At 42.7% G+C, this 26928-nt stretch overlaps 1 pseudogene across 1 annotated transcript; it reads left to right on the forward strand.

Moving 5' to 3' along the window:
• Window positions 1-15937: 15937 nt before the first annotated feature.
• LOC308560446 (peptidyl-prolyl cis-trans isomerase FKBP3 pseudogene) lies at window positions 15938-26441 on the forward strand (annotated as a pseudogene). The gene is made up of 2 exons: window positions 15938-16089; window positions 25771-26441. The product of its transcript is annotated as a peptidyl-prolyl cis-trans isomerase FKBP3 pseudogene (transcript).
• Window positions 26442-26928: the final 487 nt, after the last annotated feature.

The raw sequence follows: 26928 nt of genomic DNA on the forward strand, positions 1-26928 counted from the left end.
GGGCCCAGCACTCTGTGTGTTAACAAGGCCTCCAGGTGGCTCTGATGCACATTCAAGTTTGAGATTATTTACTGTATTTGTCTAATTAAATCTTTAGAACTGAAGAAAGAGAGGCCCAGGGAATTCAAATAACATGCTCAAAGTTACACAGCTGGAAAAGTACTGAGCTGGAACCAGAACCCAGCTCTCAACCAGCAGATTCAAATCTGCCCGGAGGTCTTCCAGATATCCTGGGGAGAGTTCCAGCTCCTGGCTGGCCCTCTTCTCTGCACTGGCCCAGGATTCAGAGTCGGTGGTGGCCACGGTGTGGAAGAGCCAGCGACATGCTCCTTTGCACACTTTCCTTTCTACCCCCACCTCTCTACCTCACCTCCTGCCTTTATCTGGTTCAGCAAGTACACAGTCAGCAGCATTTTCCATCTCCCCTCTCCCTCCCATCCCATCATCCTCCCTCGCCCTCCCTCCTTAAGGCTTTTATACCTCCCTGCTCTCCCATTTGGGAAAGCAGAAATTTAATAGGCATAATGGGGGTGGGTGAATGGTATTCCATGATTAGGAAATGCTGGATTAAACAAAGTAGATTTTCTTAAATGTTTTTATTGATTTTAAAGAAAGAGGAAGGGGGAGAGAGAGAGGCATAGATAGGCTGTCTCTTGCACACACCCTACTGGGGATAGAGCCCACAACCAGGGCATGTGCCCTGACCTAGAATCAAACCTGCAACCTCTCAGTGCAACCAACAAAGCCACACTGGCCAGGGCCAAAGTCGATTTCTTTATTGCAGGTCTTTTCAGAGCATTTACTATGTGAGTATGTGAGGGTATAGCACACAGCATTCATGAACTCACATGACCACAGAACCTTTTTATTCAAAGAACATTTTAGGGCACTAAGATTCTTCAGAGGATGTATCTGTTCCCCATGGAAAGCAGAGCATGAGTCCTAAGTGGACAGGATATGAGACAAATTTTGAGGGTCATGCATGGTAAAAGATGGAGAAAGTTCCAGAACACAGAATTCCTGTGCCACCAATCTTTGCCACCTCCAGCCCATCCTCAAGTCTAGCCCTATCAGAGGTTTTTCTGAAGTGCCAGTGAACAGAGAAGAGGAATGCTAGGGAAATATTAGTACTTGGGTTGGGGCCCAGCAGTGAGGGTTAACCTTTTAGTTGCTGGATCATGGGTAGGTAGGGCGAGGGATCCCAGGTGAGGGTACAGGATCGCTGAGTCAGGGAGGGTGTGGGGCGGGGAGGGGATATTCTGAAGGCTCAGGGCAAGAGTGTTCTGTCAACTATGTGATTATTTCAGTGTCTGACAACCAATGCAGCTATTCTGCACATGCTGGCTAAGCATTAACCCTGAATTCAGGAGCAGGTTTCAAGAAATCTGTGTCCCTTCAAGATTGTATCATACAAATTAAACAGCATATATAACTTGTGGGGAAATGATAAAGTGCAAAGTATTGTTTTCCACACGAAATCAACTGCATACATTATTAAGTACAAGTTATGCTTCTAAGGTTCTGTAATGTCAATATCTCAAATTTTGGTTGAAGATAAGCTGTCTTTCATTTTAGGTATCTGCTGCTTCTGCTTGGTTGACTCAAAACCCAGGTCTTTCTATAAGAGTGGTCTCAGGGCTCAGGCAGAGGCCCCTGGCTCGGCTGGTTGCCCATAATAGGGCAGAGAACACTTTAGACCACAAAAACCTTCATGCTCGTTCTGGTTCTGCCACTTACAAGCTGTATGGCCTTGAGAAAGTTACATACCTTCTCTGCCTCTCCCTTTCCTCATTTGGAAAATGGGGCTCATCACAAGATAATATGCATGAAAGCAACTGATGTAATACATGGTACAGAACATGCTTTCAATAAATGTGGCAAGAAATAAAAGATCACTTCTAAGACTTGGAAAACCAAAAAGGCCAACGAACTAATTAACTAAAAAAACCACACGCACACACTCATACCAGCTCATTCTGGACCACGGGCCTCTTTTGAGAAGTAAACTGCTGGTTTGGACTTGGATGTGGCAAGGAATCTGAGATGAACTGCCTCCCCAACTCTGCACCCTTGCCTTTGGTTAAGGAAAAGCAGATGTACAGGAAAGGAGGTACCAATCTGAATGACAAAGCTTGGGCTGGAAGAAAGCATACATAATCCTCCTCCCGAGTAACTGCCAGAATGGAGTGTGCAGGAGGTTACCACACCCGTGAGGGAGGGGAAAACAGCTGTGTGCCCTCACCCGCTACAGGTTGTGTGGTGTGGTTTTCAGCCTATGACTCACTGGTCATTGAAAATGTCTGCATCAGCACCACTGATATACTTTCCCATCCTCACCTGATGATATTTCATATCCTATCAGTGACCCTGCAGAGCTCTCAGCTCAGTGGCCCCTCTACACTAAGGAGGTGGTAGCCTTCGAGCTCTGCTTTCTGGTAGTGCGACCCCCTTTCTGGTTCTTCTCAGATTCATGAACTATCTGATCAAAGGATTCTCATGTTTAATCCTTTCAGTCCTCAGTAGGAAACTTCAGAGAGTATGTTCCTTATTTAATGCCCCACAGTATATTAGTATCATGTATCAGTTAGCATTCACTAAGTAACCAACCACCCCAAAACTTAGTGGCAACGACCATATATTTAGTTCATTGTTCTGTAGATGAGTATTTTGTGTTGGGCTCCTGCGGTCTCTACTGGGCTCACTCATGCAGTGCAATTAGAGGCAGTCGGTTAGGGGTTGGCTGGCCTCTGGTGGCCTTAGTTAAGATGGCTCATCCCTGCTTCACATACTCTGTCATCCTCCAGCACATTAGTCCAAGCCTATGTTCATGGCAGCTACGCAGGATTCCGTGAGAGTAGAAGTACTCAAGACCTCCTAGGTCTCGATTCAACACTTTCCTTGCATCCTATTGGTCAAAGCAAGTGACAAAGCCAGCACAGACTCAAGAGGCGGGAAAACAGTCTCTATATCTTGATGGGAGGAGCTTCAAAAGGACAGGTTATAAGAGTGGAAATAATGGAACTTTTTGCAAGCTATCAAACCTTAAGTCTATCCAGGAACTCTCCCCTAAGTCTTCTGAGTTTGAGGTATAATAGATATTTGTTGTTTTGTCCACCGAGGATCTATTTCCTAGGTGGGCAAATTGACAGAGGACTGCTTCTGTTAATTGTACTACAATTTTACTCTGAATCCAGTTTTAGTAGAACTTTTGATCAAAGATTCCATCCAACCTGGCAAAGAGGTGAGTATGCAACTCAGTTGACCCATATAGGTCTCTCTACCTGGAATTTGAACATTAAATGAAAGAGCCTGGCAAAGGGACATTATGGCTCCAGAAAAACTCTCCATTTGTTCCTTGCTCAAGACTGGCTGTTTAGCTTTACTCCAATACTGTGCAGTGGCTTCTATAGTGAATGCTTTGATGTACTATCCAGACACCCTCTCAGGGCTGAGGCACTCATTTCCTCAGCTGCTGTAAGTACTGCCTGTTGATGGCCACAGAGAAGTCCCGTCCCAAGAATTGCCTTTGCTCATAAGTGCTACCTCACTCAAGGTTATGCACTCTCCCCGGGGTGGCCTCCCTCAAGACAACTCTAAAAGGCCATCACTGTGGGATCAAGTTCAACTTCTCCTTCTGCCCAGTCCTGCTTCCCTCACTCCCTCATGGACTTTGTTGTCAAGAGCACTTTCCAGTGAATGTCTTACAGGAAAATCTCGATCTGAGAGACAGTTTCCTGGGAGCTCAACTGTATCTTACAGCCCTTCATTAATTTCTTTTTTGTCTAGGTGAGTCAGTCAGTTTCTGCTGCTTACAATCAAAAGCTGTTCTGTAATATTGTAGTTCAGGATTCTTTTCATTGCACTATTTATTGCCTACTATTTGACCCCTTGAAATAACCCTGCAATGTATCATTATTCCTGTTGTACAGTGTAGGTAACTTTAACTCAAGGACCTTAAATGAATTATCCAAGGTGAATAGCTGATAAGCAGAGTAGTTAAGAAAATTAACTTAGGAACCAGACTGCAGGGGTATGATTCCTGCCTCCATCACTTACTACCTGTGTCACCTTGGACGTGTTACTTAATTCCTCTGTGCCTCAGATTCCTCCTCTGTAAAATGAGGATAATAACCATGCCTATCTCATTGGGGTTGCTGTGAGCATTAAATGAGTTAATATATGTAAAATGTTTAGACTAATGTCTGACAAACAGTAAGCCCTACATAGGTGTTTGCTATTATTGTTGTTAATATTGATTTTTTTTTTTTTTTAAACAAAAGAGCCAGTTGTTTTTTACCAGCAAAACGAGCTTTTTTGAGAAAGCAGAGGAATCGAAATCCAGGACGAGCAAACTATGGCGAACCGTGGGTAAGTCTGAAAGACGGGAGAGGGGTTGCTTTTTATAAGGGAAAAAGAGAAGTTGGGAGGGTTGGTCTTGAAGAGTTCTGGGTGGTCACAGCCTCTCATTGGCTGAGTGTGGCAGTTCTTGTTGGCTGGATGGTAGCCAATAGTCCAGACCTGAAGACAACTCTTGCTGGGCAAAAATTAACTCTTCCTTCCTCCTGTTTGGAGCCTGGCTGGCAGTGTGTGGGAGCTCCCCCTTCAGGGCCTCCTGGCTCCATTTTAAATGAGGTTTCTTTTCTTTTTGACCTGATTCGTGGCTGTGTGAAAATAATGCTGATGTTTCTGGTTGCAAGGCGGGCGCTGGGCCTCCCGGCTTTCCCACAGAGGACCCCCCGCGGCCTCTCCCCACGCGCCTTGCTCCCAGGACGCCAGGGCCTGGGCGGCTCGGGTCTCCAGTGAAAGGGGGCGGCCGCCAGCTCTGCTCACAGGCCCCTCTTTGATGGCCTTCACATCTTTCTTTGTTGCAGGCTTGATATACTCTGTCCTGCCTACTCACTGGTTCTACTGTAAGTAATTGTCATCTTGGAGCAACCTGAAAGGCTCTCGCATTTGGGGAGTCCTGCCCTGATGGGGTGTAATCTGTTAAAGTATATTTATGCACAATAGACCCCCAGAGTAAATGGGCCCACTGTGCTACCCAAGGGGCTGCTTTAATTATTGGGCTCATTCTCCGGGCCATTCTTAACCTCAGGCCTCCTGCCTCTGTTATCTACGCATCTTGTGATGGGGTGTAAACATAAAAATCAGTAAATTACAAGTTTTCAAGGATGGAGGCCAAAAAACCGTAACCTGGTTACTGGGCACCAAAGCCAGGTTCCTCTTAGAAACCTTAATCCTGGAACAAGAAGTCTGGGCAGTGGGACGTGTCCTTGTGACGGGGCGCATGCTGTTCTGAAATTAAAAGAATGTAGATTGGGCTGAAAACCTGGGACCTTGTCATTACAAGGGATGAATGGCTGTTGGTGAAAACAGAAGCATTCCTGGTGCTTAAGCAACTTCTGTTTAGAGATCACAATCCCAGGGCGAAGATGAACAACGAATGTTCGAATGTTTGCTGAGCCTCCCGGAGGGTGCTGAGCATACAAAGAGAAGGGGCCAAGTCCTTGCCATCCTTCCAGGAAGGAAAGTGGGAAGACACCCAAGAAGAGCATCTTTCCAGGGGAGGTGGGGAGCTATGAGGGAGCATAGGGAAGGCCATCTAAAGCCAGTTTGAGGCAGAAGAAGAGGGCTTCCCGGAGCTGAAGGTTCTCAAGGTGAGGGTGAGGGGAGAGCGGGTGCAGAGGAGCAACCGGGATAGAGGAGGGAGCTCTCCCACTGTTACCAATGCATGCACAGCCTTGGGAACTGTGCACAGCTCTTCAACCCATTTCCCCCAGCTCCACCCCTACTCTCCTACCAGTGAGTGAGGTCAGGCTCTCACCATTTCTCAGCTGGAATGCTGCAGCGGTCCTCTTGCAGCTCCTGCTGGCTCCTGCCACCTCCCGTAGCCTTCTTCACCATTGCCATTGCCCTCCCAAGTCCATCATCTCCTGACTAATCTCATTCTTACTACCCTCTCAGAACCCTTCAAAGGGGCCTCCTCATTAGACTAAAATCTAATCTATTTAGCATGAGAGCCAGCACCCTGTGTGAGCTAACCCTGGTCTCTCTGGGGAGCCTCGCCTCCCACTCCCACTCCTCTCCTATCTTGTGTTCTAATGACACAAAACTAAAATTTGAGTGCCATCTGAGTGCAAGGCACTGTACTGAATGCTTTTGCTTTATATATTATGTCATTTACTCCTCAGAGTACCCAGGTAAGACAGAGCGACAGTCTCATTTTACAGATGGGTCTAAAAGTTAAGCCAATTTGACCCCAACATGCATGCTACTCCTAGGGCTATAGTTTGGATTAAATTTGCTTATGTTAAGACTTCAAAGTTAATGATTAAGAAACCCCGGAGAAATAAAATTATATGTTAGTTATAAAAATAGAAAGATAAATATTATTTACAATCATTAAACTAATAATCCATTTATTTAAATCACCTTAAAGGCATGGAATTGACACCCAGTACTATGCTCAGGACCCTGACCATCTGTCTGACCTGATTTCTTAACAGTCCCCTCCTACTCACTGTGCTTCAGCCACACTGGCCTCTGTTCTCTGAATGAGCCGGGTGTACGCCAGTTGTAAGATTTTTGTATTATTAGTTGTTCCTCTGTCTGAAAGTGCTTGTCATCAAGTTTTTTCATCACTCATTTTCTCAGTTCACTGAGATCTTTGCTCAGCTCTCACCTGCTCAGAGAAAACTTTGCTGACCACACTCTACGTATCACCATGACACTCAGTTTCTTTTTCCTGTTACCCTTATTCATAGCCTTACCACTATGTGACATCATATTAGAGATTTATTTGCTTGTTTATTTGTTACTTGTCATTCTTAGTTCATAAAGTTCAACGATGGTGGGACCTATGTCTCAAAACCTAGAATAGTATCTGAAAATTAATAGATGTGCAATTAATAGTGGTTGAATGAGTGGAAGAGTAGCTCCCAGTACTCCAAGCCCTGACTGTGAGCTGACTGAAAGTGTTTCAGTAACTAAAACACATGGGGCCATGCAGAAGGTGGCTTGGATAATTGGTGAGCAATGAAACAACAGGAGAGGTATGCAGGCAAAGTTGATGGTAGTCAATCAGTAGTGCTTAGGAAAGAGGAAGTCCTATGGGGGCCACACCATGAGATTTGATGGAAGTTTCATCAGTTATTGAGATGAATACCTTGTTATTTCAGATACCTGGCACAGAGTAGACACTCAACAAATGCTTCAAGTAGGAGTGAATCCTAGCATTTCATAGTTACCGCAGCCTGATGCCAACTGGTTGTACTCAAGTTCTGAGAGTTAAGTTGGTCAATGGTTTTACAAGTTGTTTTTTCCTAAGTATGTACTTATTTCAATCCTATGCTTGGAGTGGCAGCCTGAGCAGTCTAATATCTGGTGCCTTTACTGGATAGAAACTTTCTTGTAACTCTTCAAGCATGGCTCAGATCCAGCCTGTGGAGTCTGGGAAGCTGAGGACTGAATAACTATTCCAAAGACCTTCTCAGTAGGAGTGGTTAGTGTTCTGGCAAGATCCTTCACTTGTTGGAGATCCTTCACTATGGAAACCACTTTACTTTTCAGGGTGGCTTGGAATGGCCGGATGATCAGGGGGCAATTCTGTAGCAATGTTGTTCAATCTACAGGTTTGCAATGGTTCATGGTGGATGTCAAGCCACTTCACTGGAGTGGTTTGTGAAATCAATGTAACAAGTCACATACAGCTTTTTAAAATGAAATATAGTAGAGTAGAAACTTAAACTGGCAACCTAGAATCAGAATATATTTCAAAAACAAAGGCAAAATAAAGGCATTTTTAGACAGCAGATGCACACTAAAGAAAATGCTAATAATGTTTTTCAGACAGAAGAAAAATGATCCCACACAGAAGCACAGAGATGCAGGAAGGAAAGAAGAGCAACAGAAAAGATAAATTTTAGAGAAAATTAAATTAATGCTGACTGTATAAATAATAACAATACTGTCTTATGGGGTATAAAACACATAGAAATTAAAATATGTGATGACAAAGCACAAAAGTTTGTAAGGGCATTAAATAAAGTCAAGATGTTCTAAGCTTCTTGCATTTTTTGGTATTAGATTATGTTATAGTTTATGTAATAATATGTAATATATTATATCATATCATTATACTTATGTCAGATTTTAAAAATCAAGTATGCATATTGTAATATTTAGGATAAACATTAAAGCAATAATAACAGAATGTATAAGAAACAAGATCATAGAGGAGAAAATAAAACAATAACAAAATTTTAACCCAAAAGAAGAAAAGAATGGAAAGAAAAAGCAACATAGAAAAAGTGGAACAGATAACAAATAGCACAATAATAGATTTCAACCCAGATAAATTAGCCATTGCATTAAATTTAAATGGACTAAATATTCTAATTAAAATACACAGGCAGGCCCGGCCTGGTGTGGCTCAGCGGTTGAGCGTTGACCTAGGATCCAGGAGATTGGGGTGCAATTTGGGGTTCGATTCCCGGTCAGGGCACATGCCTGGGGTGCAGGCTTGATCAATGACTCTCATCATTGATGTTTCTATCTCTCTCTCTCCCCCTCCTTTCCTCTCTCTGAAAATCAATAAAGATATATTTTTAAAAAAATACACAGGCAGGATAAATCAAACAAAATTCCAATTAAAATACAAAGACTAGGTAAAACAAAGAAAATACTATATGCTGCTTATAAGAGATACATGTAAATGTAAGCCTATCGAAGTGTTGAAAATAAAAGTGTGAAAAAAGAAATGCAATGCAAACCTAATAAAAATAAACAGGGTGTAGATATACCACCATCGGACAAAATAGATTTTAAGGCAAAATGTATTACTGGAGATGAAGAGTGATATTTCATAATAATAAAAGGGTCATTCTTCCAGGAAAACATAAAAGTTCAATTTTTTTGTTCCTAATAACATACTTGCAATATATCCAAAGCAAAATTTGACACATACGAAAAAAGAGAAATAGACAAATGCAGAATCAAAATGAGAGATTTTTTAAATAAAAGATTTATTGAGATACTATTAATATGTCATAAAATACAACCATCACCACTCTCTAATTTTAGAATATTTTTATCTCCTTAAAAAAACAAACACACATTGCCCGGCCGGGCGTGGCTCAGCGGTTGAGCGTCGACCTGGGATACAGGCGATTGGGGTTCGATTCCCGGTCAGGGCACATGCCCAGGTTGTGGGCTCAATCAATGACTCTCTCATCATTGATGTTTCTATCTCTCTCTCTCTCTCTCCTTTCCTCTCTCTGAAATCAATAGAGATATATTTTAAAAAACAAAAAACAAACAAACACATTAACATTCACTGCCTTTCTCCCTCTCTGCCAAGTTCCTGACAACCATTAAAATTTACCTCTGTCCCTATGGATTTGCCAATTCTGGCAATTTCTTCATATAAAAAGAATTATGCAACATGTTGATTTTATGCCTACCTTCTTTTATTCAGCATGTTTTCAATGTTCATTCAGGATATAGCATGTACCAGTACTTCATTCCTGTTTATGGTCAAATAATATTCCATTGCAAGGGTATACCACATTTTATTTATTCATCAGCTGATGAACATTTCAGTCCTTTCCAATTTTGGCTTTATGAATATGCTCTTAGGACAATTTCTATACAAGTTTTTGTGTGGACATATGCTTTCAATTATCTTGAAAATACACACACACATACACGCATGCACACACACATGTACACACACACCTAGGATTGGAATTGCTGGGTCAAATGGTAACTATTTAACTTTTGAAGACTTGCTAAACTGTTTTCCAAAGTGGTTACCTTATTTTGCATTTCCATCAGCAATACATGAGGCTTCCAACTTCTCCACACTTTGGACAACACTTGCTATTACCTGGGGCTTTGTTTATTTGTTTGTTTTTTTATTTTTGCACTTTAGCTATTCTAGTGGGTGTGAAGTAGTACCTCATTGTGGTTTTAATTTGCATTTCCCTAAAGACTAGTAATGTTGAGTATTTTTTCATGTTCTCGGTGGCCATTTGTTTACCCTCTTTGAAAAAATGACTTTTCAAATCTGTTGCCTATTTTTTAAGAGCTTTATTGAGATAAATTTACATAACATGCCATTGATTCACTTAAGTGTAAAATTCAGTACTTTTGCTGCATTTGATCATTACTTTTTAAAACTGTGGTAAGATATTTAAAACATAAAATTTACCATTTTAACAATTTTGAAATGTGCGATTCAGTGGCATTAATTGCATGTACAATGTTGTGCACCCATCACCTCTATCAATTTCCAAAACTTTTAGCATTCCATGCAGAAACTCTGTAGCCATTAAGCAGTAAACCCACATTCCCTCCCCACTCCTCCACCCTCCAGCCCCTGGTAACCTCTAGTCTACCTTTAGGCCCTCTGAGCATTCCTATTCTATAGAGCTCAGATCAGTGGAATCATACAATATTTGCCCTTCTCTGTCTGGCTTATATCTCTTGGCATATGTTTTTAAGGCTCATCCATGTTGCAACATGTATCAGAACTTCATTTCTTTTTAGGGCTGAACTATATTTCACTGTATGACATTTTGTCTACCATTCATTGGTCGCTAGACGCTTGTGTTGCTTCCACCTTTTGGCTGCTGTGAATAGTGCTGCGATGAATATTGGCACACAAGGGCATGTTAGAGTCCCTGCTTGCAATGCCTTTGGGTATATACCTAGGCGAGGATTGCCAAAGGCGATTCTAAACATAGAATTACCCAGCAATTCCTTTTTGAGGAATTGTTTTCCATAGGGGCTGCACCATTTTACATTCCTACCAACAGTATGTGGGGCTCTCGATTTTCTTACATCTTCACCCTTAACAATACTTGCCGTGTGTGTGTGTGTGTGTGTGTGTGTGTGTGTGTTTGATAGCCATTCTAATAGTTGTGAAGTGATATCTTGTGTTTTATTAATTTACATTTCCCTAATAACTAATGATGTTGAGCATCTTTCCAGGTGTTTGTTGACCATTTGTAAATTTTCTTTGAGGAAATGTCTATTTAAATATTTTGCTCATTTAAAAAGTGAGTTATATGTCTTTTTATTATTTTAAGGGACATATGAACAAATGCTCAACATCCTAATCATCAGAGAGATGCAAATTAAAACCACAATGAGGTATCACTTCACACCTGTCAGAATGGCTCCGTCAACAAGTCAACAAACAAGTGCTGGCGAGGGTGTGGGGAAAGGGGAGCCCGGGAACACTGCTGGTGGGAGTGCAGACTGGGGCAGCCACTGTGGAAAACAGTGCAGAGTGTCCTCAAAAAACTAGAAATGGAACTGCCACTTGACCCAGTGATCCCACTTCTAGGTATATATCCTAAGAAACCCTAAATACCAATCAGAAAGAATTTATGCTCCCTTATGTTCATAGCAGCAATATTTACAATAGTTATTATTGAATTTAAAGAGTTCTTTATACATTCTAGATACAAGTTCCCTATCACATATGTGGTTTTCAATTTCACTTTTGTGATGCTGTCCTTCATACACATAACTTTTTTATTTTGATGAATCTATTTAAAAATCTGTTTAACTTTGGCTTAGCTTTTTTTTTAATCACTTATACTTTTGTTATAGCTACAAAACCATTGCCTAATCCAAGGTCACAAATATTTACTTCTGTTTTCTTCTAAGAGTGTTTTAGTTTCAGCTTCTACATTTAGGTCTATAAAGCATTTGGATTTAATTTTTGTATATGATGTGGAATAAGGGTCCAACTTCATTCTTTTGCTGGATATCCAGTTGTCAAAACACCATTTGTTGAAAAGACTATTCTTTCCCCATCGAATGGTCTTGGCCCCCTTGTTGAAGATTAATGGACTATACATGTCGTTTATTTCTGGACTTCCAATTCTATTCCACTAATTTATACACCTATCTTTTTGCCAATACCACACTGTTTTAATTTAGTTCTGTAGTAAGTTTTGAAATAGGAAAGTATGAGTAGTCCTCCAACTTCGTTCTTTCTCAAGATTGTTTTAGCTATTTGAGGTCCTTACATCTCTATGTGAATTTTAGGATTAATGGATTGATTTCTGGGGAGGGGGGGGGACGACATCTCAAATGCTGATAGAAATTGTGTTGAATCTGTAGACAATTTAGGGAAGTATTGCCATTTTTACAATATTAGATTTCCAATCCATGAGCATGCGATTTCTCTCCATTTATTTGCCCTCTTTAATGTCTTTCAATTACATTTTATAGTTTTCAGAGTTCAAGTCTTGCCTGTCTTTTGTTAAATGGAATCCATAGTGGGAGATTTTTCACACACATTCTGAGTAAATGATAGAATAGGCAGACCAAAAAAATGAAAAAATTACATAATTTTTTAAAAATCTAATATATATATATTAAGCTTTATATATATATCTAATTATATATATAATTTATATACACACACACACATATATGGAACATACAATCAGCAATTACAGAGTATTAATTCTTTTCAGTATACTTTGGACAGTCATAGTAAGTTTTTATATACAATAGTATAAATCTTCAAACTTTGTTCTTTAAAGTTATTTTAGCTCTTTTGGGTCATGTATGTTTTCACATAAATTTTAGAATCCCCTGTGAATTTCCAGAACAACTTGCTGGGATTCTGAATAAGGCTGCGGTGGATCTCTGGATGGCGTCGGGAAGAACTGTGACTTAGACATCTTTGATTTCTCTGGACAGTGGTTTACAGTATAGCGGTGGTGTACTTTTCTTCATTATGTTTTTATAAATATTATAAATGGTATCTTTTAGAAATATAATTTTCCAATTAGTTATTGCTGATATATGAAAGGCTACTAATATTTGCATATTGATTTTGTATCTAGAGAACCACTAAATAAACTTGTGTGTGTGTGTTTGTTGTTTTTCTGTTGTTGTTCAAAATATTACAGATGTCCCTTTTTCTCCCCAGTGACCCATTCCACCCCATCCCACTAAATCAGCATCTTAATCATGTTTATCTTAGGCTCTTGTGGATTTTCTATGCACCGAATCAGGTTGCCTGTGAAGAAGTTTTCTTCCTTTCCAGCCTTTGTCCTTTTATAGACTTGTTTTATTGCACTGAGGAGGACCTTCGGTATGATGTTGAAAACAGTTGTTGAGAGTAAAGCATTTTATTCTCATTTTCAGGAAGATCTTTTAATATTTCACCTACACGTATATCTCCTTTAGGTTGTTTTAGTTTTTTTGAAAAAAAAACTTTTCTATGACTAGGGATGTTCTTATTTCTAATGTGTTAAGTATTTTGTTCATTGTTATCATAAATAAGTTTATCGATGTTTTTATTGGAATAAACCCAACTTGGGAATTTTACATCTACGTTCCTGAACAAGAGAGAAACTAAATGAGACTATAAATTCAGAGTGTCGTGTGCTGTGAAAAGCCTTGGTATTATAGGAGGAATGCTCTAGGATCCGCAACCCCGTGGCCTCACAGATCCTGAGAAGGCTTCAGGGGAAGGAGAGCTCTCAGTCCAGGGCCTAGGAGAAGCAAGCCACCGATGATGAGATGGGTAAGGGCTGTATGTGTCCCAAGCAGGGTAGAGAACATGTTCAAAGGGCTAAGAAAGGACAATTTCCAGAAATTGAAAGACTTTCAATACATCAGATGTACAAGGCAGGAGAGGTGGCCCAGAGAGTAGAGGAGACCTGCTGATGAAGGGGAGAAGCCATGTCAAGGTTGGTTTCTTTGACTTCTTATTTCTTGCTACTTATATTAACAGGTATTGATACTGTGACTGGTACTCAAGTAGTACCAGTCTAGCGATTTTTCCACCTCTGCTCTAAGCAGCCCCAGGGGTCCTATAGAGACACCCATGGACCACGTGGGACTGGAAGGTGGGAGGCAGAGCAAGCCCCTCTTCATCATCTATTTAAAAACCACTATTTCATCCAGAGCAGCAGTCTTACAGTTACTTGATTTAAAAACTGAACTTCCTGTATGATTTCATCCTCAGAAATGGTTCTGTGGTTTAAAATTACAGATTTGAATGACAAGAAATGAACTGTTCCCAAGAAATGAGCCGTCACCTCCACTAACCGCTATACGTGTGCCTAGGGAAGGACGCGCTCTGCCCTCCGGAGGCAAGCAGGCCGGGGCCTCTTGGCCCAGCCGCAGAGGTTCCAACACGCTGCGGTGGAAGCCGGATTGGATGCTCCCAGGGCCCAGCTGCGAAATCGAAGGAAAAGGGAGGAATGAGACCAAGGAGAAAGTGAAGCATGCGAGTGTGGGCGCGTGAGGGCCTTCGGAGGGAAGCGAGGCCGACGCAGCTCAGAGGGGAGGCTTCCCGAGAGGTCGCTGGGGACTCGCTGGGCCTCGGTCTCAGAGGCCAAAGTGGTGTGCGAAACCAAGCATCTCTCTGTCATCACTCCCCCCACACCCTCCCAACCCTGACTGTTTGCGAGAGGATAATTTGAGTTTGGCAGAAAATGCAAAAACAGTTCATTTTTCCCAGACTTTGAAAAACAGCAATTAAAACCATCCCAGACACCCTGAAAATTAATTAATTCTTTTCCAGTTAGTCTGATAGCCTTGCGAAGATAATGAAGTCATCTTGTTAATATCCATCGGAACATTTACTCATTACTTTTCCATATCTACCTGTCTTATCTATCTTTATTTAGACTTTTACAAAGTAGTTAGTAAATTGCGTGCACCAGTAAATACGTTAACTTGGTGCAGTTTCATGGAGATTTATGCACCTGTGATGTCGAATATATTAAGTTCCCATAAAAGCTTGGCAATTGGGATATGTTCTTTCCAAAGACCCTATGGGGTACATTTTCGATGGAGAGAGCGATACGCAGGAACCAAAATCAATGGGTTTAAATTATTAAAATTCGAGGCAGTCGTTACGGATTGGGTCAGGTATTATAAAACTTACAGTCCATCAATTTACTTTCAATATTAATTTTAGCCTGTGCCTTGCCATGAAAACCATGAGAATGGAAAGCATGTAACATCTCACTTGCAGCTGACACAGAAGGGAAGTGACTCTGAAATATAGACCCTCTCGGCCCCTGGGGAAGATTTATGTGGCGAGGATCACTCTCCTCAGAGGAGGACTGCAGGTGAGTGGCAGGTCTGTATTATAAATGCCTGGGGCAACTATAAAAACATAAATGGCATCAGGTTATTGATTTTTTTTTCCTTTCTGGAGCCCACAAATTAGAAAAGTCACTGCTAAAAATCACTGGTCTATCCACAAATTTTAATTAAAACATAAATAAATCATGTTGGTTGCTGCACTTGCATATAAACAAAGGGGGAGATGGCATCCTTACAAATGCTTGTCAACATTTGGTGACTAATGGTTCACAGTGAAAATACAATCTGAAGCAACTGAATTGAAAGCAGATTCTGGACCTAACTAATATCACATGCAAACCATCTAAAGCTATTACGGCAAGAGGCATTGAAATCACAGATCAGGTTCTTGGGGGGGGGGGGTGAGGATAATTTTGTTAAGTAGAGCAATACTGGGTTTTTTTATTGAATAAAGTGAAGTCCTGTAATGAGATATTACAGCTGCTACACTTTTGCCACATGATGGAGAAATGGATACCCCACCCCTTACAGAAAACACTAACCATATGCTGTGATGAGTCCAAATGTTGATTTTATTCCTAAATAAATACATAGCAAGGACTAATATAAATAGGTTTTTAGAAAACAGGGGAGGAAGAAGATGTTCTGAGCATACCCAGATCCCATTACATCAAAAGGGAAAGACTGAGATAGTCCATGTTAAACCCCAGGGGGTTTCCCGCGTTGGCCGGGGCGCGGGAGCTGGAGGCCGGCCCGCCCGGTGGGCTCCAGCTTGGGGGAAGCGTGTGGCGCGCTCCTCCGCAGCAGGCGGGAGAGCGCCCTCTGGAGTTCTCCCTGGAAACGCGCCATGCGGGGCACTGGGACGCTCAGCCCCGCTGTCGCCACAAGGAGGGGCCGTGACGGGATGGCCTGTGGCCCCCACATCTTAACACCAGGCTCTGCTCGCAGTGGGAAGATGGACCTCATGCGACTGTCCTTGCAGCTCCGACTGAGCAGGAAGTGTGTTGTCTCCTGCAATGTCTTACTTGTCAAATGTTAGTAAAATAAAAAATAATTTTTTTCTCCATTCAGTCATTAAGTAATTCACTCACTCACTTAGCAAGCATTCATTAGGTCCTTAACTATATACTATGCATGAAGTTAGCTAGTTGGGGATATAGAAAGGCATAACGCAAAGAGGCCGCCCTCAGGAAGGACTCGAGTTGAAAAAATATTCATCATAAAGTGGCAAATATATATTTTTTAAATATATCTTTATTGATTTCAGAGAGAGGAAAGGAGAGGGAGAGAGAGAGAAACATCAGTGATGAGTCATTGATCGGCTGCCTCCTGCACGCCCCCTGCTGGGGGTCGAGCCCACACCCCGGGCAGTGGCCTCACCGGGAACTGAACCTCCACCTCCTGGATCCTAGGCCGATGCTCAGCCGCTGAGCCATGCTAGTCAGGCGGTAAGTATTTTTAATAGCAGCATCCTAAGGATACTAGGGGAGCCCGGAGGACAGCAAGCTTAACTTTGGGGGAAAAAGACATGGGGCACGTTTCACAATGTGATGTTTAGGCTGGATCTTGTTATATGAATGGGCTTTTGCCAGACAACTGGAACTTAACCTACTGTGTGCTGAACTTCTTTATTCACTCATTGCTAAAAGAAGAAAAATCTGATTTTTAAAAAACATACACACATAACAAAAACCAGAAAAATTATACCAAAAGCACAGAGAAAAAAATCCCTGACACCAGGCTACCCAGCTTTAAATTATAGTTCTACCACTCTAGCTCTGGAAATTTAGGCAAGTACATTAGTCTCTCTGTGCCTCAATTTCCAAATCTTTAAAATGGGGCAGCAATAGTACGTGCCTTGTATATTTTTGTAAGAAGTAAATGAGACCTAATCCCTGTAAAGCTCTTAGAACAGTGCTCAGCATATAAAAAGCATAGTAACCACTCATATATACAGTAGTATACAGACACACACCATATACATATTCTCACAGACATACATAGATTATTATAATTATTACACTTTTCTGCTGGCAAATGTTTATTGAGCATTGATTTTGCACCAGTTCTAATGCTAGGCACTAAAAATAGGTGGAAACAGAAAAACAGAGTTCCTAACCTGGAGGAGCTCACATTTTCAACTGACTCCCAGTGTTACTGACTGCTAATTCTGTCTTCAAACCTGAACACTCCACTTAGTCACAAATGCCACATCTGTACCTAGCAGACCCTCACGCTGAATGTGTACTCAGTCACACATCCTTTATTCTCTGCCCTCCCCGCCAGCTGTCCAAGCCCAGAACCTGGAAACGCTCCCTGACTTTTCTCTCTCTCCCTCACCCCCAAATCCAATCAGCAAACCTTTTCAATTTTATCTCCCAAAGTGTTTTCAAGCCTGCCTTTTCTTCTGCATCCTGACACTGACTCCTGGAGGTCAAGGCCTCAACATTGCTCTTCTCTGCCACTGTCACCACCTCTGAGCCAGCCTCCAGTTTAAGGGATCAGAAAGCTGCCACAGGGAACTTGCCAAAATGCAACCTGAGCATGGCCTACTCACAGTCCCTTAAGTGGATCCCTTCTGCTTATAGTGTAGACAGCCCGACCTTCCCCGTCCAGATGAATCAGGCATCATTACATCACATGGTGCCAAACACCTCAAACCTCACCCTGAACTGCTCCCTGCTTCATATTGTGCCCTCCACTAAGATGGAGCCACTTTCTTCCTCATCATGCTCCTCTCCTGCTTAATCCACGTGGCTCTGCTGGGCCCATGACATTTGTCTTAGCCCAAAGGAGGAGAGCAGGCTGAGGTGGGGGGAGGGAGGGTGGGCAGTCACAGACAGCAGGCCTGGTCGATCAGAGCACAACACGTTGGTTGACCCCAGGGACTGGTTCAAGGGGAAAATATAGCACTAGGTTTCAGTGAGGATTAAAGAACCTAATGAACAGAAAGCAGGTGAATGGTGCCTGGCAGATGGTATGCACAGTAAAGCTATTTATTATCATCATCATTATTACTGTGCTGAATGAGCTGTGATGTAATGAAGCTTGAAGTAACTGTGGAAATCCGTAAGGCACATGCCAATCTTCTAAATGCACCCATGAATGTTCTGTAACAACCGGAAACTTGTTAGAATGCAAGCTTCATGAGGACAGAGATCTTTATCTGATATGTTCACTAATCCACCCTAGGTACCTAGAATAGAGGCTGGCACACAGTAGGTGCTCAAAAATATTTGTTGAAATGGCCAACAGATATATGTAAAGATGCTCAACTTCACTAGCTATGAGGGAAATTCAAATCAAAACCACAATGAGATACCACCTTACACATGTTAGAGTGTCTATTATCAACAAGACAAGTAATTACTGTGTTGGAGGAAAAGGAACCCTCACTCACTGCTGCTGGGGAGGTAAACTGGTGCAGACACTACGGAAAACAGTATGGCGTTCCCTCAAAGTATAAAGAATAGAGTTACCAGATGACCCAATGACCTCTTTTCTGGGTATCTTCCCAAAATATATGAAAACATTTATTCATAAAGATGTATGTATCCCTATGTTCATTGCAGCATTATTCACAGTTGCCAAGACATGGAAACAACAGAAGTGTCTTTCGATAGATGACCGGATAAAGAAAATGTGTTACATGTACACAACGGAATACTACTCAGTCATAAGAAAAGATGAAATACTGCCATTTGCAACAACATGAATGAATCTTGAGAATATCATGGTAAGTGAAATAAGTCAGATGAAAAAAGTCAAGAACCATATGAATACATTTAAAAATATTTGTTGAATGAATGAACTCTTCAGTTTTTCTGTTAACTTCGTCACTGTCTAGATGTAAGATGTCATTCAGGCCCATTTCAGCACACCTCTCTCTAACAGTCCTCCATGCCCCACCCCGCTCTCTCTTTTTCCTTTCTTTCTTTTTACTTCTAGTCTTCTATTAGCTGAGAAATAAAAATGCTCTACATATTAGAATTGTTTTTCAGCCCAAGTAGTGCACCCCCATTCCTGTTTCTTTCTACCTGTCAAATCTCAGCCCTGGAATCCAGGGGTTTCTCCCTGAGCGTTTGAATTGGCAGAATCCTGCAAGTTCAGAGGCCACTGTTACACCAGCCTCCTCTGTGTTCTGCTCCTCGTGTCTTGGCATTGACAGCTCAGAGGCATTCCAAAGTAGGTTTAGGCATCTTGGTGGTCCCGTTTTGCTTTGGCCTTTCTCCTGACTTGTTTCCATTCCCACCATTCATTTCTGGTTGATTACAAACTTCAAATTGAGATGGTTGATGCCATTGCAGCCCAAGGGACCTCAAAGATAAGGTCCCTCTCCCTCATCGCAAGAAAGCACTATTAGGAGGGGGGAAAGGAACCTCCCCACCCGCACCTCCTGTGCAGGCCCCATTCCAGACCTGACACCATCACTAGGAAGTAACACCTGGGCTTATCCTCACTGCCTGAGACCACACGGTAAAGGGACTGGCTCACACTTACAGAGTGTGAGCCCAGAGAGACCCAAAAACAGTGTCCAGGGGCAAAATCCCAATAAAACTTCAATCTAAAGGAGTTGGCCAGAGAGGTAATAATGGTACAAGGCACTGGAATAGAAAACCAAGACACTAGTTAGATGTTTACCCTCTAATAATGGATGCATATGTGGCCCAGTGGTTTCTGTCACAGTTCAGGGAGTTGGCATTTTTTGCCCCACATTTGCGAGGCACTGTAGTGTAGAGGTTCCCTCTCTGATCACTTCTAAGAGGGAACAGCCTTGGGCATTCACATAGGCTTCCAGATGAGTGAATGAGGCCAGGGATGTGTGTGATTTTATTTTTAAACCTGGATTTGTAAGAGTGACCTTAGGTCAGAGTCACTTATTGCTCAGTGTTTGATCAGAAGCTGTGTCTAAGCCCCTTGTGCTAGTGCAACTTCTGCCCTGTGTTAATAGCTCTGTGCACAGCATGAGTGACTTTCAGGTTGGCCCCTAATCCTGCTCTGCTTGTTCCTGAGTAGGCACAGCTCTGCACGTGTGCATCCTTCATGACCCCAGAACTGACTGATCCCTGGAGGCCTGTAGCTGCCTCTTTCTCTCATTTCTCTCTGCTTTGCCATTTTTCTTGCATAATGGAGCTACCAGCCTTCTCTCAAGTGCTCTCCACCAAGCTGTCCATTACAGTATTTTCAGGAATGACTTTAGGTATAGAGTTCTCCACACTGTTCCAAATGAAGTCAACCCTTCAGAGCTAGACTTCTTCAGTCTCTATGGCCTGCCTTGGCCCTGGGCAGAATCCTGTGCTGCTGCACCAGAGCTGGGGGCAGAGACTTGCTTTTATGAGAGTGACACCCCTGCTCTATGAGTGAGCACTGTGGGGGGTGGGGAAGGTGGCCACCCCTTATCTCAGCTTGCCTCTTCTGGCATGGAACCTCCACCCTGCAGGCAGGTTGGATGGGGGCAATGGGGCTCTAGTGTTCTCAGCCTCTGCACCTGAGATAGAGCGTCCATCCCAAGTTAGAGCTGGGTAAGGAACGAAAACTAGATCCCTTCGGCCATGCCTACATAGGATAGAGCTTCTGCATCACGGGGATGGGGAAAGGAAATGGCAGGCTGCTTCTCCTCAGATGAAACTGTAGCTCAAAACTGGGGACTGGAAGGAGAAGGAGCCCCTGTCTTCTGGGCTGCACATGCTTTGTGTAGAGCTTCTATATGGAGCGGTGGGGAGGGGTAAAAGAGCAGGTTCTGGCTCAAATGCCACAGGCTCTCACTGTTTCTAGCAAGATTTAGTAGATTTTCTTGAATGAATCTTTCTCCATTTGCTCTATGCCCTCAGGACAATTGTCAAAAACTTTAAATGATTGTCTTTTATAACTTTCACCAGTTAATTTGTTTTTGGGGGAGAGGGTCCACGAGCTTCTCACTCATCCATTCTGAAAGTTTCGAATCCACACACACTATTATTTGATTAGAGTTAGGCTCTTCTGATCAACTATGTGGCAGGCAATGATTTGCCGCTGGTTGGCCTGTATTATTAACTCACTGTTTCAGGTTTTCATGTGTCTAGCACTCCTCTAGACCAGGATCGAGTGAACCTCAATGGGCAAGGCCATGTCTGTTTGGTCTCTATAAGTCTCGTCAGCACTTGGCACAAGGTGGGAAGTATAGTTAATGCTTTTGTTTAATTCCTTCCTTCCTGATGTCCTTACTTGACTAGCATCACATTTTCAAAAATATGTATTTTTTTGTAGTGCTCATTTCCTCTTGCCTTTATTTAGCAAATCACTCTGGATTTTCTATTATTTGTCTTTGATATCAAAGTTATTTTGCTGCTCTTTTTGAGTGGATTAGGCCTGTCTATAGGCAAACTCATTAATGCCAGCTTTAACTCTGTGGTCGGAGTATGTTTATCCCTTTAGCAAACAAGAAACCAGAACCTGAGAAAGGTTCGTGAATTTACCTAAAGTTACAGCAACCATGGCAGAGCTGTGCTGCCTGACTCCAAAGCCAGTTGTCTTTCCTGGATGCTAAACTACCCAGGCTCTACTTCTGAGAGAAAGAACTATGGCAAGTTTAAGAAAAATTGTTTTTAACACCTTGAACCATCTAGAGCATCACACACTTGGAAAGCCTGCTGGTTTTCCCAAAGCAAATATGTGAGCTGGCCTCCTGGTGCTTGTTGCACTTTGGCACACAAAGTGACTAATGAAGAACCACAGGAATGAAAAGGGGTGACTCTGCACCACCCCCAAACCCCCAAATGACCCCAATTAAGGCAATGATCTGGCTGATTTACAAAGATGCAGCCCACAAAATGGCACATGTAACTCAACCACAACCAATCTGGCCCTTGTTAGCTGCGTTGTAATGAGAACTTGTACGAATATCATTGCGGAACACTTATTTAGGACATGAGTTGTGCTGAATTTAGAATTCCCTCTTACATGAAAAAACAAACAAACAAAAAACAGGAATGGTGAAGCACATCTATACCTCTACTTTTTAAAAATATAGGTTTGAAATGAATGTCTTCAAAACACCCACATGCTTGAGAATTGTCAGTCCTTCACTGGGATTCCAGTGGTTCAGTTGGATCTCATTGGTTGGTTCCTTCAAACTAATCTAAGCTCATACCTTCCCCACCAAAATGCAAAATCAATAAAACAAGGAGGGGGAAAACTGGAAAGAATTTGAGTAGAAATTTCTAAGGAAAATGTGAGGGTTTTTTTTTTCTTCCATGGCAAGAAAAAAAGTTACCATTTCAGTAAATTGTATTAGACTATAAACTTATTAGGTGTTAGACTGCTTCTCCCCTAAGTTCTACAAAACACCTGGGATAGTATTACTTACCTATCAGCAGGTCCTCAGGTATTAGTTGATTACTGCAGCCCAAATCTTCCCTTCACTGTCATGGCTGATAGAGGCAGGGAAAGTCACTTTAAGAGTTGGCCTGTAAATCTGCTCTATTACCAGGCCTCACCTGCCATAGAGTATTCAAACTTTTTTTTTGCATCCCTCAGGGAGTTCCGAGGTGGGTTTGGAACGGCTCACATATAATTTGAGCTGCTTCTAATCGTCTCTCCCTTCCCTGTCCGCTGGCGGTTGTTTCTGTTGCCTAGAGTGTGCTGTTTTTCTGCTCAACCACGCTGATGCCCTCTGGACTGGATTGGGGGTGGGGACCAATGATGTCAGTCCTTTTTTTGCCACCCAGTCCCAGGGAGCACTGAACCACTGCAGGTTTCCAGTATGGGCTCAGTTTCCTAGGCCACTTGTGGCATGAAGAGGTAGAAGAGCACGTCTGACCCTTGGGACAGCTTCCTCCCAGCAGGAGCAGGGGAGACTTCAGCTGACTGGCCATTTGTTCTCCCCAAAATTACAAATCAGTTAAGTTTCCCAACGGTGTGGGGAGGGGCTGAATAAAGGGGCAGAAAGAGGTGACCAGTGTCCCTCTCACTGAGCTCATTCCACAAAGAAGGAAACTTCAGGAGCAGTGGAGAATGATTTGCCCTCTGATGACCTGCGGTGTTCTGCTGATGCCCCAACATGCTCCTGCTGACCTGCCCTTGTCCTCAAGGCCACTGGGGTTCCTAGATCTAGGTCTCTGGTGTTCACCTCTCTCTGACCGGCTCACCCTCTCCTTTCCCCCTTTCGTGTACTGTTTATTTCGCAAGGAAGAGGGCACCACCAAATTAGGGAGGGAGGGAGGACTAGAGTTAGAATTTTAGCTAGTTTTTCAAAAATTCCTAACCTGTTTACTTAAAGCTTTAAACTCAGTAGAGCTCCGACATGGAAAATATTTCTTCCAGTGACCACCCCAATAAAAGCTCTGTCGAATCTCACTCTTCCTTCACTAAATGACATTTTAGTAAAACTTTATGCTCATTTTTAGATATTAAACATGTAACGTGGCCATGGCCGCTGTGGCTCAGTGGTAGAGCATCAGCCCGAGCACCGAAGGTTTGCAGGTTCAGTTCCCAAAGACCGTACCTGGGTTGCAGGTTCTGTCCCCGGGCCCGTCCGGGGCAGTGCAGGAGGCAACCAATCGATGTGTCTCACATCAATGTTTCTCTTTCTCCCCCTCCCTTCCTTTTATTTGCTCTAAAATTCAATGGGAAAAATATATATCCTAGGCTGAAGATTTTTTTTTTAAAATTGCAATGTAATACAATTGATCCAGATTAAAGCTTCAAATTTGTATCCAACTTAGTATTCTTCCTCCTAACTCAGGAGGCTTCTTGTCTGCTGTGGGAGGGAGCATGCTTTTCATTTAGATCCATCCCTTTCTTCCCCAGTGTTTTGGGAGCATAAAGGAGGGTGGGAAAGGGGGGAGCAAAGTGCTTTTATCTGAGTGGTGCTGCTTGATCTTTTCTCCGTCAGTGCCCGGGCATGGCAGAGTCTAAATGCTGAGTCTCCCGTGGGCTCAACTGAGTCCCGAGTGGGACCCTGCAGGGGCCTCACCTTGCACAGTCCCTGCTATGGGAGATGCACTCGGGCATGATTTCTTATAATCCCCACCCCACCCTCAGTTCCCATGCCCATTGGTAAATCCCATAGCACTATTCTGGATGGAAAATAGCCTGAGACTTATACGCTCGTCTTAACAAAGCACAGCAGAAGTCTGTCTCATTCCCATGCATCCAAATTGAACTAGGTGAGCTTTCTAGTCCGGGGGGAGCTGTACTCCACAGGCTCACTTGGGCATCTGGGTTTCCTCTGCATTTGGGCATCTGGGTTTCCTCTGCATTTGGGTATCTGGGTTTATCTCTGCATTTCAGCCTGCAGGAAGGGGAAAGAGGAAGTCAGCGTAAGCAGCTATTTTCTTTAAAGCGATAACCAGAAAGTATCCACACATCACTTTCACTTCCATCCTATTGGCTAGAACTTAGTCACATGACCATGCCTAGCTGAAAGGAAGGCTGGGAAAACATCATCTTTGGCCATATGACCACCTGAAACCCTAGAGGGGTCTGTATTACAGAAAGGAAAACAGAATGGATATTGGGGCAGAGCTTAGCCGCCTCTGCCTCAGGCATCTTTTAGCACATCCTCACGTGTGTTCCAGACCACTTTGCCCTTGGGCCCTGTAGCCAAGTGTGGACAGCAGTGCCAGACCTCCTCCTCATTTCCTCTAGACTCCCAGGCCCTCCCTGCAGTGTCTTCCTGCTCCCATTTCACCGCCCATCCGGCATACCTATAGACACTGGAACCCCCAGTTGTAAACAAGTTTCCATGTTCTCTCTTACGATGACACATGCAGTTCAAATCACTGTGATGAGTGACGTAGGTGTAACCTTAGGGTGCTCGGGGAACTCACAGCAGACTCCACGCCTAACCTGCATGGAGAGAGCAGAGTGAGTAGGAGAAGGCTGCCCGGGTGACAGTGGCACCTGGGAAGAGTTCTGAAGCAGTAGGAGTGGGCCCGTGGAAAGGCACTATGAGCACCAAGAAGAGCAAGAACCAGGTGAGAGGAGGGAGCTGGTGCAGAACAGCAAGTGGGACACGACTGCTTGAGACTCAAGTCTGGGTGGGAATGGGGGGTGTTTTTAGCAGATGAGGCTTACCGAGGCAGGTAAGAAGCAATGACGAAGGCCCTTGTAGACTTGAACTTCATTCTGAGACAAAAATGGGATTTAACAGAGAACTTTAAGCAGGGGAGGGACCCACTGAGAAAGAGGCTAGTGGATAGCCAACTAAGAGTGACTGCTCATGGCATGCTCATTCTGTGCGACCGGTGTGCGGGATAGCATAGAGAACAGGAGAAGAGGTGCAGGCAAAGTCAGGACAGGTGACTTGGGTACCAGGCAGAAGACATTGCGTTCTCTCTCATTAATACCCAGTATTAAACTATTTTGAAAAATATAAGTTGAACTTCTCTTAGATTAAGTTCCATTAATATTATAAATGTTCCTAAATATTAGTTATTAATGGACAGAATAAATAAAACATTACATTACCATAAAAAACACCTTAAATATAGGCAGTGGGGAGCCATAAAGACTGAGGCACAGAAGCTAAGGAAAGCATAATAAGGAAAAATAGTGCTAATTTCATTTTAACTTAGAATTTTCCTGACAATGGTATGTAATCCTATGTAAATTATATGCACATAATATGCAAATGTATTTACTGCTCCCACAAATATTTTACATAACTGGATATGGTCTTTGCCAAAAAAAAAACCTCAGGCAAAAAGCAGAGGCAGTGAGGGACGATGGCAGAGGCCCCCCTCAGCGGCCTGGACCGCGTATCCGCTGCACAGCGAGCGAGCAGAGACCCAAGAACGGTGTTATCGAGTTTCTACAGGACTATGGTTCAGATTCGTTTTTTGCAGGATATAAGTTATTAGGAAACATTAAAAATGTGGTCAAGAAGTTAACAAGGTCCATTTGGATACAGCCTATAACCATCTTTTTGAAAGTAAGGGTTTTCAGGGAACTGAAAGTGTAAGTAAAGCATCAGAGCAGGTGAAAAATATGAAGCTTGATGAAGATAAACCCAAAGAAACCAAGTCTGAAGGGACTCTGGATGAGGGTCTGCCAAAATATATAGAAGCTGCTCTTTAAAAAGGGGATAAAGCCAACTTCCCCCAAAAGGGAGATGTTCTCCGCTAATGTACAGGAACACTACAGGGTGGAACTGTTTTGATGTCAATATTCAAACGAGTTCAGAGAAGAAAAATGCCAAGCCCTGAGTTTTAAGGTTAGAAAAGGCAGAGTTATTAGAAGATGGGATGACACACTTTTGACTACGGGGAAAGGAGAAAGGCTCGGCTGGAGGCTGCACCAGAATGGGCTTGTGGAAAGGACACCCTGATGCCAGAATTTCACCCAATGAGAAACTCACTTTTGAAGAGTAATCAGGGGACATTGATGGAAATAGCAATGCTTCAGATCTCAAGACATTAGCAATGGCCTTGAAGAAACTTATGTAACCAACTACAGCTGGTTGCTGTTGTAAAGGAAGGGTTGACTGGAAAATTCAAGGACTTATGTTAGAACTTGTTTACTTTCTCCCTAAACTTTCAAGAAATGTAATCCGTTTTAAACCCCTGAAGTTAAAATATTTTACTACAGCTGTGTAAAATACTGGTTACGGAGAACTTGTTTTCCTTTCACCTCATGTTGTAAACTAAAAGGCTCAATACAAATTTACTTAATGTAAAAAACAATTTTTTAAAATTAAAAAACACACACCAACATCTTGGTGGAAATAATCGACTCAGCAATAATATCTCCAAGTGTGGAAGCAAACTACCTTTGGAATCAATGTTTACATCTTAACTTCATTTTCTACCGACTAAGACCTTTTTTAGCTTCTAGACTAAGCTCCTTCACCATTTCCCT

Source organism: Miniopterus schreibersii (genome assembly GCF_964146895.1).
Source record: "Miniopterus schreibersii genome assembly, chromosome: 8".
NCBI classification, from domain to species: domain Eukaryota; kingdom Metazoa; phylum Chordata; class Mammalia; order Chiroptera; family Miniopteridae; genus Miniopterus; species Miniopterus schreibersii.